The sequence below is a fragment of the Cryptomeria japonica genome, chromosome 10 (genome assembly GCF_030272615.1).
Source record: "Cryptomeria japonica chromosome 10, Sugi_1.0, whole genome shotgun sequence".
Taxonomy (NCBI): domain Eukaryota; kingdom Viridiplantae; phylum Streptophyta; class Pinopsida; order Cupressales; family Cupressaceae; genus Cryptomeria; species Cryptomeria japonica.
Window position 1 is genome coordinate 549,126,784 of NC_081414.1, and position 17,858 is coordinate 549,144,641.

The window sequence follows — 17,858 nt, forward strand, 5'->3', positions numbered from 1 at the left end:
ATGGAGACACTAATGGACTTGGATTTGAAGTTGGTGAAAGCTCTGGTACTGCAAACAATCATGATCACAGCAAACCAGTAAGACAACCTAATGCCTACAAATTTAATGGGAAATGCTTTAACTATAACAAGTATGGTCATAGAGAAAATCAATGTATATCTAGAAACTATCAAAGCACTAATGCACCCATTGGTCAATGTTCCAAATGCAACAAAATTGGTCATGATTTAGAAAATTGCAGAATGAATGTAAGATGTTATGTTTGTGGAAGATTTGGACACTTATCTAGTCAATGCAGAACACAAACCGGCATAGGATATGGAAAGACTATTCAGAAAAAAATGTGACTTGTTATGCTTGTAACAAGATTGGACATATTGCAAAATTTTTTAGAAGCAAGACTTCATCGGAAAATAATAAAGGACCTAGTTTGAAAGGCAAAGAGAAGGTAGATGAGGTGAAGCAAGAATTTTCAAAACAATGGATTAGAAAGAGAGATCAGAATGTTGATGAGACTATTCCTTCACCAGTAGAACAAAGTATTACTCCACCGGTAGGAGATTCCTCATCCAACCAAAAAGTAAGCCTTGGGGGTATTGCAACAAATTGAAAATCATGCAAGTTTACCCTCGGTTGATGGTGAGAAGATGAACTTCTTCTTTACTGGCAGATGTGTTAAGTTTCACTTAACCAGTAGACATTTATTGTGGTTGTTGAAGGAAAAGACATTATAAATCAGTGTTTTTTCCTCTTTTTCATTCACCGAGCATTCAAACTTTCAGAGAGTGCAAAAAACCCAAGCGAAGGCGTCCAAAGCGTGAAGTGAAGCAAGTTCTTTCAAGCATCCAAACCTATCAAGCAGATTAAGGTATTTATCAATGGCTTCCTCCTCTACTCTAGAATTCATTGTAAACCCTATTATTATAGAAGTAATTAAATGCCCTAGGCCCATTTTCAAGATTATCCCCGAAGTAGCGAAACAGGATGATACCCTAGGTTCTTTTTCAAAAATTCCTAAAGGAGTTGCATATGTAGAAGACCCTAGAATTTACATACATTGCCACATTGAGGAATTAGGTTCTGAGGAAATTATGAAAATGTATAAGAATTTTATCTGTGATGAGAATGGAACTGTAAAACCCGAGCATAAGGTTATAGAGACCCTAGGTTTTGTGGAAATCCTTGACATTCCGAAATTTCCTAAGGAAATTGTAAGGATTGTACTTTGCAGAGTTCATGGTGAATTCTTTTGGCTTGGCTCTATTCATAAAATCACTAGAGAATCAGTTAGGGCAGTGACTAGCTTACCCTCCATCAGTAGTAGGCTAGATAAAACTAAGGTTCCTAATAACACAGTGATGACTTTAACTGGTGCAACCCATGACAAAAGATCCTTGAGAGTTAATGATGTAAAAGATGACAATGTTAGATTCATTAGCATGATATTAGGATACAAAACCACACATGCTAACCGATTGAACTCAGTTTCCAGACTATGTATTAAAAGTGCATATGATATGGTTAACAATGATGCTAAGATAGATATATGTGAATGGTTGAAAGATGAGTTGATTGACAATCTGAAGAAAATAAAAGGAGACAAGAAAGGTACTTTTCATTTTGGAAATCTTCTTGTATGCTTAATGTTGTATCTTACAAAAGAGGTTCCCGGTATTGGAAAGAAAGACTTTGGTTATGATATACCATTAGGAAAACAACTGTTAGATATATTCACCGGTATGGGGACAGATAAGGAAAACAAAATAACAAAGTATTTCCAAGCGTTTAAAGCAAAAATGAAAACAAGGAAAAGGCTACCTCAAAGTATTGTCGACAAGTATGAGAAAAAAAAAAAATTTGTAATTAAGAAGAATGAGATCTAGATGGAGGCAGTTCTTCCTAGAACTGTTTGGGTGACAGAAATGGGATATGAGGCTGATGTGAACATAATTGAAACATATGCCAAAGCCCTACTTGAAGCCCCTAGAGAACCGGAAGAAAAAAATTTTGGTAGTGCAGAAACAATAGAGAGTGGTGTGCAGACGCTGAAACAAAGGAAGAGAAGAGAAAAATATATAAGGAGTGCATCTAAGCAGGTTAAAGAAATAAAGGAAAACATAATGAATATCACTGGTATCAAGGAAAGTGGTCTGGAAGGATTACAACCGGAGGCTCATCTCTCACCGGTTGGTACATCCTCTGACAATGAAATTCCTGCAGATTTTAGAAGAGTTGATAGGAAGAGAAAACCCTCACTGGTACCCTCTCCTCCTCCCAATAAAACAAGGACAACAAGACAAAAACAACGAGTAAGGCCACCAGCTAAGAATATGACACCTAGAAAGAGAAAGGAAAAACAGGTCATTCATCCACTTGACAACTTGTTAAATGAGATAACAGATGATGGTAACTTATCTAATGTTAGCAATTGTATGATACATTTACCAATAAGGAGAAGGAAAGTGTTGAGAATAGCATCATTCTACATCTTGACATTTATAAGAAATTCTTAATAGAAGTTGTAGATTATTTGCCTAGTGATCTATATAGGTGGTTAGATGCTAAAAGGTTAGCCATTATGGAGCTAGACAAGAAAATCAAGATTGAGAAACTACTAGCTGTTCACCCTGTAAAATTAGTTGAGGATATTGATGAATTGATTAGTGAAGCTAACAGAACAGTCTTTTCAAGTGGACACCGACATTTAAGTCTATTGGTCGGCAGGGTTAATGAAATCTCAGAAGAGACAACAGATAAATGGGATATTTTCTTTGTTGAGAAAGAGAAACAAGAAGAACTGAATAGACCTAAAACATTCGAGGTATATCAAAAGGATAAGGACAAAGGAAAAGGCAAGGTAGGTGGACTACCTAATATAAAAGTGACAGATAACCTTCCACCACCTTCAGTTACTCCACCGGTACAGTCTGACAACACACCGGCTACTGAGAATGTGGAAACATCGCATGAGGACACAAACCCTGAGTCTGAAATCTTGTATACTATGAACATAGATACTCAAGAGGTAAATATTGTAGTTGATAAAGAAAGTACTAAGGAAAAGAAGAAAGATGTTGCTACTGAGAAACCGACTGACAATGTTGGAACACAAGCTGAAAATGTTGAAGTTGAAACACCAGCTGATAACATTGAGATTGGGGTTAGTAAAATGGTTACTGACAGTACTTTTGATGCAAACATTGAAAAACCAACAGAGACAAAGAAACTGGCTTCAGAGAATACAGTGAAACCAACTGAGTCACCGGTAGTGGATAGTGCAGAGGTACAGACTGAGAAACCAACAGTGGATACAACTGAAAAACCATCAGAAAAACTGGCTGATAACACTAAAGAACAATCAAAAAAATCGGCAGAAGAGAGCACAGTGAAACAGACTGAGACACGGGTTGAGAAACAAGTTCATACAGAGACAGTGCCACTGGCAAATGCTGAGAAGCCTAAACCTTTGCTAGTTGAAATGTAAACACAAACTGACCTACCAGAGGTCGAGACAAGCAAAGTTGTTACTACCACCGGCAGCATGGAGATTGTTAAGGCAGTTGGATAGTCATTTGGTACTTCTATGACAGAATTCAGACCAACAAATGTGACTGAAGTGCTTTTGGATTCTATTAAGAAAATTACAGATTGTAATGTATTGGCTTATAAGGATATAGATGACACAATACCCATTCTTAAATTGATTGCACCCAAGTGTAATGTAGATAATAAGGATTCTTTGAGTCAGTTAGACACATTATCTAAATACATAACCGACAATATACTGACTGTGGACCAAATAAATGAAGAGACATTTAAGGAGAAAATGGACAAGGAAAAAGAGAAATTCTTTGAGGAAACAATAAAGAAGTGCACAGAACATATTGGTACCCTTTTATCGGCACTGAACAACACAATTACGGAGTTCAAGGAACTGTATAGAGACACTTGTAAGACAAATCTTTTGACAGTGGATATTGATAAGGAAATCAGCAAAATGCAAACATAAATTGATGACATAGTTGATAATATAATTGGCTCATCTGAACCAATATCAGTTATTGAGCAAGAAATAGCTAGATTTGAGGAGAAACTTGAGAAGTTAGAGAAGGAAAAGGAAAGGTTAAAGGGAAAAGCAAAAGAGCTTAAATGCAGACTCAGTCCAAAATTGGATATCCTCATCTCTCTATGGAAAGAGATCTCTGAGGCACTTATTCAAGGGCAAAAGACACCGGAAGAGAAAATACATCATCTCACCAATACTATTCAGAGAATAGAAGCAACATTAAAGGACAGCAACAGGTTCACTCAGAGATTGAATTTGGTATTAGAAGACCTATTCCAGATTGTAACCAACCGGTTACAAAGTACTAGTTGAGCACTGCACTCATTGACATTTTGACAACCTTTGTCATTGATGTCAAAGGAGGAGTAGTAGAACTGAGAAAAATGACTTGCAGAAGAGATCATCTGCTCAGGGGGAGCACACAGTTTTGGTAAGATTTTTGGACTTCAATTTTGGGGACACTTTTTGGATTTTTCTCAGGAGTGTTGCTATCAATGCCAAAGGGGGAGATTATTGGCATTGCACACTCGAACAGTAGTTAAAGGTGATTTAACGTGTTGTCATTAATGGCAACCTTGCAATATTATGGCACCGGCACCGATAGACTCTACATCGGCAAATAGTTCACCAGCAGCGACAACAATGTTTACCGGCATCCCAACCGACAAGATTTTGATTATTATATTTTGTATTTAATTGTAATATCTTTTTGTAAAGCCGACATGGCATGTTGTAATACAACTCATATATAAGTATGAGATCTTGTAGATCATTTGTGAGATACACATGAAAGGTAGATATGATGGATATGTAGAGCGAATATTAAGGCAAATTTTGTAGAAGGGTTTATGGTTATTGTATGAGCTTAAACTGGTACTGAACCTCGCATAGCAGATGTTGTTTTGTAGCAGTACATTATATTGGATTCTCATAATCCATTTTGTAAGTCAGTGAAACTTCCTTTTGTAATTGAGCAGTGAGCTCTAGGTAGTTGGCCTTCCTGCATGTGCAGACACCTCTTGTAAGTAATATCCATTCATTGGCCAATGAGTGAATATTGTGGGTCACAAATCCCACCGAGGTTTTTCCCACACCGGGTTTCCTTGTTAAACATCTTGTGTCATGGTGTGTTTTCTATGTTGTCTTTACTATTCTTATTTACTGCATTAATTCTTGTTTACCGGTACACTATTTTGGAATGCAAAATACTTAATAAGGTCAGAAATTCTGTTAACCGGTTAAATACTGATTCACCCCCCTCCCCCCCCCCCCCCTCTCAATATCTTTGGGACTATCGTCAATCCTAACAAGGCATAGGAGATGCTATCTTTTGCAATTCAACACTTCTCCTGATTGTAGTCTAGATTTATATGTAGTCAGTGAGGCTCCTTTTGTGATGAGCAGTGTGCTCTAGGCTATTGGCCTTCCTTCAAGTACATGCCCCTTCATTGTAAATTGCATACTTACTACAGAAGTATTATTTGACCATGGGTAGGCTTCCCACCATGGTTTTTCCCTTTACTGGGTTTTCCACGTACAAATCTTGGTGTCATGTGGATGGTATTTATTCTGTGATTATTGTTTATGCTTAATTGGTTTATCTTCTATTCTGGTATTAATGTTTTGGGTTCTGATATTAAAGTTTAATTGTTGAATGCTTGTGTAATCTGTGACAATTGATTCACACCCCCCCCCCCTCTTAGTTTTTTTTCGGTTATCTGAATTGTCTAACAATTGGTATCAAATTTTTGGCCCTCTCTACAGAAAGCTTAACCTCTTGAGGAAGATCCTATGGCGACTAAGAGTTCAAGTTCATCCAGTTCTTCTGGAGCTATCTTTCAAAGGGATATTCCAAGGCTTGATGGAACAAATTACATGGTATCAAAGATTCAGATGGAGACTCATCTAAGATGTCTTGGCAAGGAGATTTGGCAGATCACACAGAACAGTGTCACACCCTATAATCTAGGATCTGGCAATCCTCCTTCAGAAAACCTGGACAAGGAGCTTGAGAATGATTGTAGAGAAATATAATCCCTCTTGTGTGCACTTTCTGATTAGCAAATAATAGGATTAACAGACAAATCATCTAAAAAGGCTATATGGGATAAGTTGCAAACTCTTAATGAAGGTGAACCTACAGTGAAGATTGCTAAACTTGATGGTTACCGGGTGAGATATGAAAACCTGAAGATGGAAGAAGATGAAAGTATTATTGCATTCATGGAAAGAGTAAATGACATTGTTATGGGAATTCAATGTTGTGGTGGAACTCTGAGCAAAGATTAAATCTTTTCTAAAGTCCTGAGAGCCCTACCACTAGCTTACAAAATGAAGGCTACTGCTATTAATAAGTTGAGAACAATGGCTAATACATCTGTCAATAGAGATACCTTGGCTGGGAAACTATCTTCTTTTGAGCTTGAGGAATTTGGACCTTCTGGAGCTGTGAAGACTGAACCTGCTTTTCATGCATCTACATCTGCAATCGGTAAGCAAGACTGGAAAACTTTATATACAAAAGAGTTGGAATATATGAAGAGAAAAGATGATGAGTTTGAGCAACTTGAAGCACTTTTTTGCTAGAAGAGTACCAAAAGGACCGGTAGGAAGTAAGTATGAAGAACAAGCACCTTTTAAATATTTTGCATGTAATAAGATTGGTCATTGTGCATCTAGATGTCCTGAAAGAAATTCAAGATTTGAAGAAAGAGTTAAAAGATCATTTAAGCCTAACTCTGGATATCAGAACAAGTATGGATTCAAGAAAAGTAGAACAAATCATGCTACATAGCGAATGAGGAAGGCATTACTGATTCAGATGATGAACCGGCATAAGACTCTACTAGTGGATCTAGCAATGGGAAGGAATGGGTATTCTTGGCTATCAAGGAAGATGATCCGACACTGGAAGAGAATGTACCTAAGGAGAAGGCACTTGCTGCTAAAATTGATGATAAGGATGAATGGGTAATTGATAGTGGTTGTTCACATCATATGGCTGGAGATAAAGGGAAGTTTCTATCTTTGTAAGAATTTGATGGTGGACTAGTTAGATTTGGAGATGACAAGGCATGTATGATTAAAGGAAAAGGAACTATATCATTAAAATGGTAAGAACAATACTGATAATGTTTATTATGTTAAAGGTTTGAAGCATAATCTTTTGAGTGTAGGACAATTGGTAGATAAGGGATTTCAATTATAGTTCAAGGATGTAAAATGCAAAACCATTAACAGATATGGCTTGGAGATTGCAGCCGGTACACAGACAAAAGGTAACATATTTCATTTGAACTCCGATGAGAAGACATGTTTGATTACACAGATTGATGAAAGTTGGCTATGGCATAAAAGGTTGTGTCATGTGAATTTTGATTGCATTGTGAAGTTCAGTTCAACTAAGGTTGTTAGAGATATACCCAATATTATGAAGCCCTATAATCCGGTATGTAAAGAATGTCAAATGGATAAACAAGTCATAACCTCTTTTAGGAGTATACAAGATAAATCAAATGATGTTCTTAATCTTATTCATACTGGTTTATGTGGCCCTGCTAGAGTTAAAAGTTTTCATGGTGATAGATATTTCATGCTAATCATTGATGATTATTCTAGAATGATTTAGGTTACTTTTTTTAGAGAAAAATCTGAAGCATTTGAAAAGTTTAAAATCTTTAAAGGCTAAAGTGGAAATTGAGACAAGATTGAAGATTAAATGTTTGAGATCAGATCATGGTGGAGAATTCACATCCGGTGAGTTTAATAACTTTTGTGACAAGCATGGTATAAGAAGACAATTTTCTGCTCCTTGGACACCTCAGCAGAATGGAGTTGTGGAAAGGAAAAATAGAACTATCTTGGATACTGCTAGAACAATTATGATGGAAGCTAATCTACCTCATATCTACTGGAGAGAAGCAGTGAGTACATCAGTTTATACATTCAACATAGTACATATCAAAGGAGAAACTGATAAGACACCTTATGAATTATGGTTTGGCAATATACCTACAATTAAGTATTTTAGAATTTTTGGTAGTAAATGTTATATCAGGAGAGATGATACTATTGGGAAATTTGATCCTAGATGTGATGAAGGCATTTTCTTGGTTATTCTAATGAAAGCAAAGCATATAGATGTTATAACGAGAGATTGCAAAGAATTGTGAAGAGTGCTAATGTTAAAGTAGATGAGCTAAACATAAATCAAATCAAAGTCTATGAGAAGGAACCGGTAGTGGAAATGATTATATCTGAACCGGTAGCACCTTTACCAGAACAAAGAGTTGAACCAATTACTCTGACAACATCAGAGAATTCTACAGTAACTGAAGAACAAGGAAGAGGAACAGAAAGTCTGAAGACTCCTAGGTATGTGAGATTGAATCATTCTGAAGATCAAATTATTGGGGATAAGAGCAATGGAGTAATGACAATAAGAAGACTGGAAACTAATGAGGTATGTATAATTTCACAAGTTGAATCGGTCTCAGTAATTGAGGCATGTAAAGATGAATTTTGGTTAAAAGCTATGGACAAATAATTAGATCAGATTGAGAAAAATAAAAATGTTATTGGAAATAAATGGGTTTTTACGAATAAATTGAATGAAGATGGTAAATTTATAAGGAATAAGGCTAGATTGGTTTGTAAAGGATATTCTCAGAAGAAAGGAATTGATTATGGAGAGACTTTTGCATCGGTAGCTAGGATTGAAGCTGTAAGATTATTTCTTACCTATGCTGCTTATAAAAACTACAAGTTTTATCATATGGATGTTAAATGTGCATTTTTGAATGGGGATCTTGATGAGGAAGTTTATATTGAGAAACCTAATGGTTTTTCACTATCAGATGATACAGATATGGTTTGTAGGTTAAGGGAAGCTTTATATGGATTGAAACAAGCACCTAAAGCTTGGTATGCAAGGTTGGATAAATATCTTTTGAAGCTTGGTTTTACTAAGGGCAATGCTGACAGTAATTTATATTATAAAATCACTGATGATGATATATTGATTGTTGAAGTATTTGTTGATGACATTATTTTTGGAGGTGAAGATAAATTGTGCATAGAATTTTCTAAGAATATGGAGAAAGAATTTGAGATGTCTATGATTGGTGAGATGAAATTTTTCTTAGGTTTACAGATTACTCAAACTGACAAAGGTATTTTTATCTGTCAAACTAAATATGCTAAGGAATTCTTGAAGAAATCTGGTATGGAAGATTTTAAACCGGTAAGTACACCTATGGTTACAAGTGAGAAATTGACAAGAAAAGATGTTTCTACACCGATAAATCCTACAAGATACAAATCTATGATTGTAGGTCTGCTTTATTTGACTCAGACTAGGACTGACATTATGAATGTTGTTTGTATTGTTTCAAGATTTCAGAGTGATCCTAGAGAAAATCATGAGATGGTGGTGAAAAGGATTTTTAGATACTTGCAAGGCACATCAGAATATGGGTTATGGTACCCTGAGGATGATAACTTCACTTTATGTGCATATATAGATGATGATTGGGTTGGAGATGTTGATAACCTAAAAAGTACTTCCGGTGGAGCTTTCTTTCTTGGAAAGAAGTTGGTTTCATGGATCAACAAGAAACAGTCATGTAGTTCTCTATCTACTACTGAAGCTGAGTATGTTGTTGTTGCTACTAACTGTACACAAGTTTTATGGATGAAATCAATGTTGAAGGATATAAAGGTGGATTGTGATGCACTAGTCGTTATTCACTGTGATAACTCTGCTACTATTGATATATCAAAGAATCTGGTATTTCATTCTAAGACAAAGCACATATCTATCAAGTATAACTTTTTGAAGGAGAAGGTGGAAGCAAATGAAGTAATAAGACTGGTTTATGTGAACACTAAAGAGAAGATTGCAGATATTTTCACTAAACCACTATCCAAGGAATCATTTGAGTACCTGAGAGACAGATTGGGGGTTTATGCCCCTCTGATTGAGAGTTGATTGATGCGGTTTGGCATCAGTCCGGCATGCATTATCTAAGATACTATTCATTTTGGCACTAATGTGGGATGCTACTACTCAGGGGGAGTAGATGTTAGAGTAATTGGGTCTTTACTTGATTAATTAAACAATATTTGTTTAATTCTTTAAGTTCCCGATTATCTTTTTACACTTAAGCTAACATTAGGTGCATATTAATTAATTATTTTATTAATTATTATGTGCAAGCCTAGGGTTTTCCCTTTTTAGGGTTTATTGACCTATTAGAGGTTATTTTTTCTTTTCATTGTATTATCTTTTCACAATACATTTTTGGTGAATTGGAGCTCTCATCTTTTGAGAATATTTTTCCTGTGTTTTGTGTGTTCTTCAGATTATTACTTCCTTGCTTCTCCTTGTAACAAGTTATTCGGTTTGCAGAAGATCTTCAGGCTACCTGGGGTTGTATTTCTCAACTCCAATATGGTATCAGAGATTAGATCTGCAGCTATCTATTCCTATTTTTGAGAATTTTGCATTGGAAGCAGATCTGGGGTTTTAGGCATTTTTTTGTGTGCTTAGGGTTAAGTTTTTTTTATGAGCACTTTAGGCCTAAACAGACGTTTCCATCATGCTCAGAAGGCCCAAAAACCCCTATAGTCATATAAAATTTGTCCATTTTTTACTCCCGAGCATCTGGGTGATTTTTTTCTCCCAACCAGGTCGTACGACCCTGGCACGTAGATTGAGAAATTTATTTTTGCCTTTTTATGGCATGCAGGCCAGATTTTTGTTTTTTTTGAAAAAAAATCAATCTAAAAAACTAAAAAAAAACTATCAAAAAATTCAAGAGGGCACCAATTTTTTGTTTTTCGCACGCAGGAATCCGTACTGACAGTCCGGCCGCCGTATGGCGACCGACCTGCCAGTCCAGCCCTCGTGCAGGTCGCCGCCAGCCCCCGAACCCGCCGCCAGCCCTTTCTGACCCTCGTAGGCAGCCCCCACCGCCCACTACCCGGCCCGACCCCCACCGCCGCCGCCAGCCCCCACCAAACCCATCGCCGCAGGTCCATCAGGAAGTGCTGCTTCACCTACCGCTCAGCTCTGCTGGAAAGCACTGCTCCGCCCGGGTTCACCACCTCCGCTCGGCCCGCCACCTCCACCTCCACCCTCCGGCCACCTCCTCCTCTCTCTAGTCCTTTTTTAGAGGGGGTTGGTTTTTTGGGTCTAGATTGCGCATCCGAAGTCGGATTTTGGCAAACGAATAGGCATCGGAAAGGTGATTCCGAGCTGGACCTCATGGTGGTGTAATTTTTTCTTGAATCTGTTGTTTGACTATATTTTTTACCAGTCAAAGTTGGGCTTCTTTTTTGCAGTTCCGGGGCCGTAGAATGGGCAAACAGAGTCTATTTTTCGAAAACGAATAGGCGTTGGAAAGCTCTCAGCATGCTCTATTTAGATTTGTGATATTTTTTCTTAAAATATTCATTAGGTACATGAGATATCAGTTTAAATTTTTTTGCTTATGCACTACTTCCTTCTCATTACTATGTACTAGGGTTTGGGTTTCTCTATTGTGGGGGGGTGTTTTTTTTCGCTTTCTGTCATTTATATCAGAAATCAAGAACACCTACACTCTCAAAACAAACAAACTCTTCTGCATCTTCTGTCTATTCTGAAAGATCACATAATAAAAAAAACCAACAAGCAGGTGCAGGTGCAGAGTTTTTTTGTTCTCATGGTAGATCCTTCAGTTGAGTTGCTGACTTCCCACAACTATCACACCTGGAAGCCTCGCATCATGAGGATTCTCAGGGCACGAGGGTTGTGGGCTTCTTTGGATGAGGTTCAGCCAATACTGCAGCGTCCTTATGAGATTCTTATGCATAGGAACAAGTTGGATGAGGCCATGGGTTTTCTCTCTTTGCATGTCTCCGATAGTCTTTTGTTTCACCTTGATGAGTTGCTTACTCCTCGAGATATGTGGTTGAAGTTTGATTCTCTCTTCGGGAGGGTCAATGAGATTCAGGCATTACAGATTGAGGCAGAGTTTATTTCTTTGTCACCTGATTCCTTTCCCACTATTGAGGATTTTTTGAACAAATTCAAGACTACTAGATCTGTTCTTCAGGGATGTGGAAAAAACAAGATAGATACAGAGTGCATTCATTTGATTCTTTCGAAGCTTCGAGGTCACTTTCAGTTTTTTGCCTCTGCTTTCTACTCCAACATGGATGGCTTGGGTGCTCGTTTCAACATGCCTACCTGTGATGTCTTTTGTGAGCAATTGTCTCGTGAGCAGTCTCATCTTTCTCAGCTGGATATGCTCTCAGGCTCCAAGAACAAAGCATTGGTTGCTCAGTCCTCTAAGGAGAAGGAGAAACAAAAGCAGAAACCAAAGCCCAAGAAAAATTCTCCAGGCAGTGAGTCTTCCTCCAAGCCACCTCTTAAGTTTGATTCTAAACCTCCGTTTACTCCCAAGCAAGGGAAATCTTCACAGTCTAGTGAGTCTTCCTCCAAGACTAAGAAGAAATCAGGAGACACTTGCAGTTTTTGTGGCAAATAAGGACATCTAGTTTCCAGGTGTTGGAAACGATTAGAGGCTTTAGAGGAAGCCATGCAGCAGCATCACATTTCCTCACCTCAAGCGTCTTCTCCTTCCCCAGGGAAAGGTCATGCTCTCACTGCTAGAGCTTCGACCTATGGGTCCACATGGATTCTAGATTCTGGTGCTTCTCACCATATGACTCCCACTCAGCAGATGGTTACCTTTCTTGCCTTTTGTGGTACTTCATAGATTGCAGTGGGTGACTCGGTTCAGCTTTCAGTCTTGGGTTCAGGTTCTGTTTCATTGGATGGGGGTACTCTGCAAGATGTTCTGGTTGTCCCTAACATCTTGACGAACCTCCTGTCCATCTATCAGATTTTCCACGCTGGCTCTGGTAAGATAGTTGAGTTCTCACCACATGATGTGGTTATTCGGGACCTCCATGACTCTGATTTAGTTATTGCTACTAGGAATGTTGACACAACATCTCGTCTATACAGATTTGATGGATTTGAGCCCTCTGAGGGTGCAGGTTCTTCTCTTATAGCACATGCAGATTCTGTGAGTAAGCTTTGGCATGAGCGCTTGGGCCATGTCAATTACAGATATCTTCAGCAGATGAGTACACAGGCACTTGTTCTTGGGCTCCCACAGATTTCCTACACTGATGGTGTTTGTCATGGTTGTGTTCTTGGCAAGCATCACAGAGATCCTTTCCGAAGGGAAGAGCCTCTCGTGCTTTGGCACCCTTGGAGTTGATTCACAATGACCTCATGTCATTTCCCACTTCTTCTTTTTCAAGGGCCAAGTATGTACTCACTTTCATTGATGACTTCTCCAGACGCACATGGGTGTGCTTTCTTAAGTACAAGTTTGATGTCTTTGATTCCTTTCGAGTCTTCAAGACATTTGTAGAGAAGTAGTCTGGCTATTCTATTCAGCGGATATGTACAGATGATGGGGGGAGTATGTGAATCAGGCTTTTAGAGATTTTTGCACTGAGCATGGTTTGCAGCATCAGTTTACTGTTCCCTACACCCCTCAGCAGAATGGTGTCGTTGTACGTAAGAACAGAAATTTACGGGAGATGGCAAATTGTATGATTCAGTCCAGGTCCATGGATTCGTCTTTTTGGGCTGAGGCAGTCAATTGTGCCAACTATATTCAAAATCGGATGCCTCACAAGGCTATTCAACATATGACTCCTGAGGAGGCTTGGTCTCATGACAAGCTTGATGTTTCCTTTTTCAAAGTATTTGGCAGTGAGGCATGGGCTTTTATTCCTGATGCACAGAGGCAAGCCATGGAGCGGAAGAGCCGACCACTCATTTTTGTTGGCTACTGTGAGGATGTTAAGGTGTACAGGTTGTTTGATCCTGAATCCAGAGAGGTCTTGTTTCGACGGGATGTTCAGTTTGATGAGCGCCTTCCCACAGTGGATACCCCGACTCCAGTGTCTACTCCTCTGCCTACTCCGACCACTGCACCCCTTTAGGATTTTTTTGAGGATGATTCTGATGATGGTGTTGATGATCCACCATCCCCACCTTCACCCGCTCCACCTCAGATGCCCAAGTGGGCTCACCTTACTGTTGAGGTAGCAGGTCCTATGGCCGGTGATCCTTTAGATACTCGTCACACTCATTCTCATACCGTGGGTTCTAATCTTTTGAGTCATGCTATTTCAGATGATCCTCAGAAGTTTTCAGAGGCAACAGGTCACCCTGAGTGGGATTGTGCTATGGAGAAAGAGTATTCTTCTTTGATGAGGAATCATACTTGGGATCTCTGTCTTCTTCCTAAGGGCAGAAAGATGGTTAGGTGCCGCTGGTTGTATCGCACTAAGTATGTTGTTGATGGTTCCATTGATAAGTACAAAGCACGTCTTGTTGTGAAGGGGTTTTCACAGGTTGAGGGTATTGATTACTCCAAGACATTTGCCCTTGTCGCCAAGAGGAATTCCATTCGCTTTGTACTATCTCTTGCCGCTTCTCAGAGTTGGCCTTTTTTTCAGATGGATGTGAAGAGTGCCTTCTTGCATGGGGATCTATAGGAGGAAATCTACATGGAGCAGCCTCAGGGATTTGTGCAAGATAGTTCTTTGGTTTGCAGACTTCGGCATTCATTGTATGGTCTCAAACAAGCCCCTCAGGCTTGGTATGAGAAGATGGACTCTTTCTTCCTCTCCACTGGGTTCTCCCGCAGTCATTATGATCACACAGTGTACATTCAGCTTCTTGAGGGTGACATCCTTATTCTTATGCTATATTTTTATGATCTTCTCATCACAGGTAGCTCATCCTCTATGATTCAACATATTCAGCGTGCCTTGATGGACCAGTTTGAGATGACAGATCTTGGTCTTTTGCACTATTTCCTTGGTCTTTAGGTGATTCAGTTTTCTGATGGGATCTACCTCTACCAGCAAAAGTATGCTCTTAACATGCTTCAATGCTTCAACATTCTTGATTGCAAGCCTTCTCCCACTCCATTTCAGTCAGGGGTTGTTTTGACCACTGCTTGCCCCACTCCTTTGGTAGATTCTACACTTTACAGGTAGTTGGTTGGCAGTTTGTTGTACCTGACTCACACCCATCCTGATATTTCCTTTGCGGTTGGTCTTGTCTCTCGATTCTCTCATGATCCTCATGAGAGTCATTGGAAAGCTACCAAACATATTTTGAGGTACATTCAGGGCAGTAGTTCTCATGGCATTCACTACACATCAAGGGAACCTCACAATGTTGGCTACACTGACTCAGATTGGGCTGGTGATGTCACTGATCGAAAGTCTACTTCTGGCTTTGTTTTATGTCTTGGCTCTAGTCCTATCACATGGTCTTTCAAAAAGAAGACTGCTCATGCATTATCATCTACAGAGGCTGAGTACCGAGCTGCTATGCTTGCTAGTCAGGAGATCTTATGGCTTCGATAGTTGATGCCTGAGTTTGGTTTTCCTCCTGATAGTCCCACTATTCTTTGGTATGACAATCAGAGTGCTATTCATATTTCCTGCAACCTAGGAGAGCATCAGCGGATGAAGCACATTGAGCTTCACATGCATTTCATCCGTCAGTTGATTCAGGATGGTGTTCTCATTCTAGAGTACATTCCCACTTCCGAGTAGGTTGCAGACATCTTCACGAAACCTTTTGCATCACCGCGCTATCTTTAGTTGCACTCTATGCTTGGGGTGAAGGAATTTGTCCTTGGGGGGTCTTTATGAGGCCTTCCTTCCTTCTTCTTTCATCATGTTCTTTTATCTCTTTTTGGAGAGGAGTTTTTTCCCACTGGGTTTTCTCCTTTGTCTCTATTTCATAGAGATTTCATTGTATTTGGGTTCCTGATCAGGCCTTGTTGTCGGGACCCATCTTTCATGCTTTCAGTAGTTGTTCTAGGTTTTAGCTTCTCCCTAAGTCTAGCTTAAGGGGGGGTGTTAGAGTAATTGGGTCTTTACTTGATTAATTAAACAATATTTGTTTAATTCTTTAAGTTCTCAATTATCTTTTTACACTTAAGCTAACATTAGGTGCATATAATTAATTATTTTATTAATTATTATGTGCAAGCCTAGGGTTTTCCCTTTTTAGGGTTTATTGACCTATTAGAGGTTATTTTTCTTTTCATTGTATTATCTTTTCACAATACATTTTTGGTGAATTGGAGCTCTCATCTTTTGAGAATATTTTTCCTGTGTTTTGTGTGTTCTTCAGATTATTGCTTCCTTGCTTCTCCTTGTAACAGGTTATTTGGCTTGCAAAAGATCTTCAGGCTACTATGGGGTTGTATTTCTCAACTCCAATAGTAGACAGCTTTGAGATTTAGAGGCTTATGTTTTTTCTTTGATATTTCTGTCAGATTTCTAGAATTGATGTCAAAGGAGGAGAGATAGTGATGTGAAAAAGATACAGAAAGTGAAAAAGAAAAAGAAAGGGGGAGTGATATTGATAAGGAAAAGAAATTCAGAGCTTTACAGAGATATTGTTCAAAGGGGGAGATATATTGATATTCAAATCTATATGTAGGTGATTGTTGGTTGTCTTCTACAGGGGGACACTTGTTTGGCATTTCTTGGTACTTAGATGTTTTTCACATCTAGTGTTGCCATCAATGCCAAAGGGGGAGATTGTTGGGCATTTGGTGGAATTGATTATGTGTTGCATTTATGTTGTGTCATTGATGTCAACACTAGCTGTTTGGATGCTTTACCGACATCCTTCTAGTCCCGGTAGGTTGAGTAGTTTCTGGTTAACTTGGATCTGGCATGATCTGATAGGCTCCGGTATAATCTGGTGATGGAATTGGCTTGTTCGTGATACTTATACTCGTATTTGGTCAGTTGGTTTTGGTTTGGTGATTGGATGCTATCCTGCTTGCTTAGAAGATTGGTTCTTGGTTTCGGCGAGGGTTTCATCGGAAGAGATTTTAATGGAGATCTTTGATGAATCGCATAAGTGGTGTTGGTGCAGCTTCTAATGGAGTTTCAGGATGTTGTTGGTGATCGTATTCGAGACTTGGCGGTTGGAGATCATTGTTGAAGTGTGTGGACCTATACTTGGTCTCAATTGATCTAGGTTATGGATCGGCATTAATGTAACATGTGGATAGGACCTATTGATGTATTTTCGGGATGTCTTATGTGTTGATATTACTTGTTTGGTCTAAGGTCAAGATGGTTTGTAATTATGTAATTGGTTTATTGTCTGGTGGCCGACCTGATTGTTTATGGTCGAGGGTTTGTATAAATAGATGTAAGATCTCATTGTAGATCATCATGGTTAATGTAAGAAGTCATGGTCAAGGAATGTAATGTGGGAATAATGTAATATCATTCAGGTAGAAGAGTTGGTCGATCATTGGAGATCGAATTGGGTTTATGTAAGAGGATTTAGTCCTCCGATATTGAACTTAACCAAAACTATACTCAAGCATAGGAGATGCTATCTTTTGTAGTTCAACACTTCTCCTGATTGTAGTCTGGATTTATATGTAGTCAGTGAGGCTCTTTTTGTGATGAGCAGTGTGCTCTAGGTTGTTGGCCTTCTTGCAAGTGCAGGCCCCTTCATTGTAAATCACATACTTACTATAGAAGTATTATCTGATTGTGGCTAGGCTTCCCACCATGGTTTTTCCCTTTACTGGGTTTTCCACGTACAAATCTTGGTGTCATGTGGATGGTATTTATTCTGTGATTATTATTTATGCTTAATTGATTTATCTGCTATTCTGGTATTAATGTTTTGGGTTTCGGTATTAAAGTTTAATTGTTGAATGTT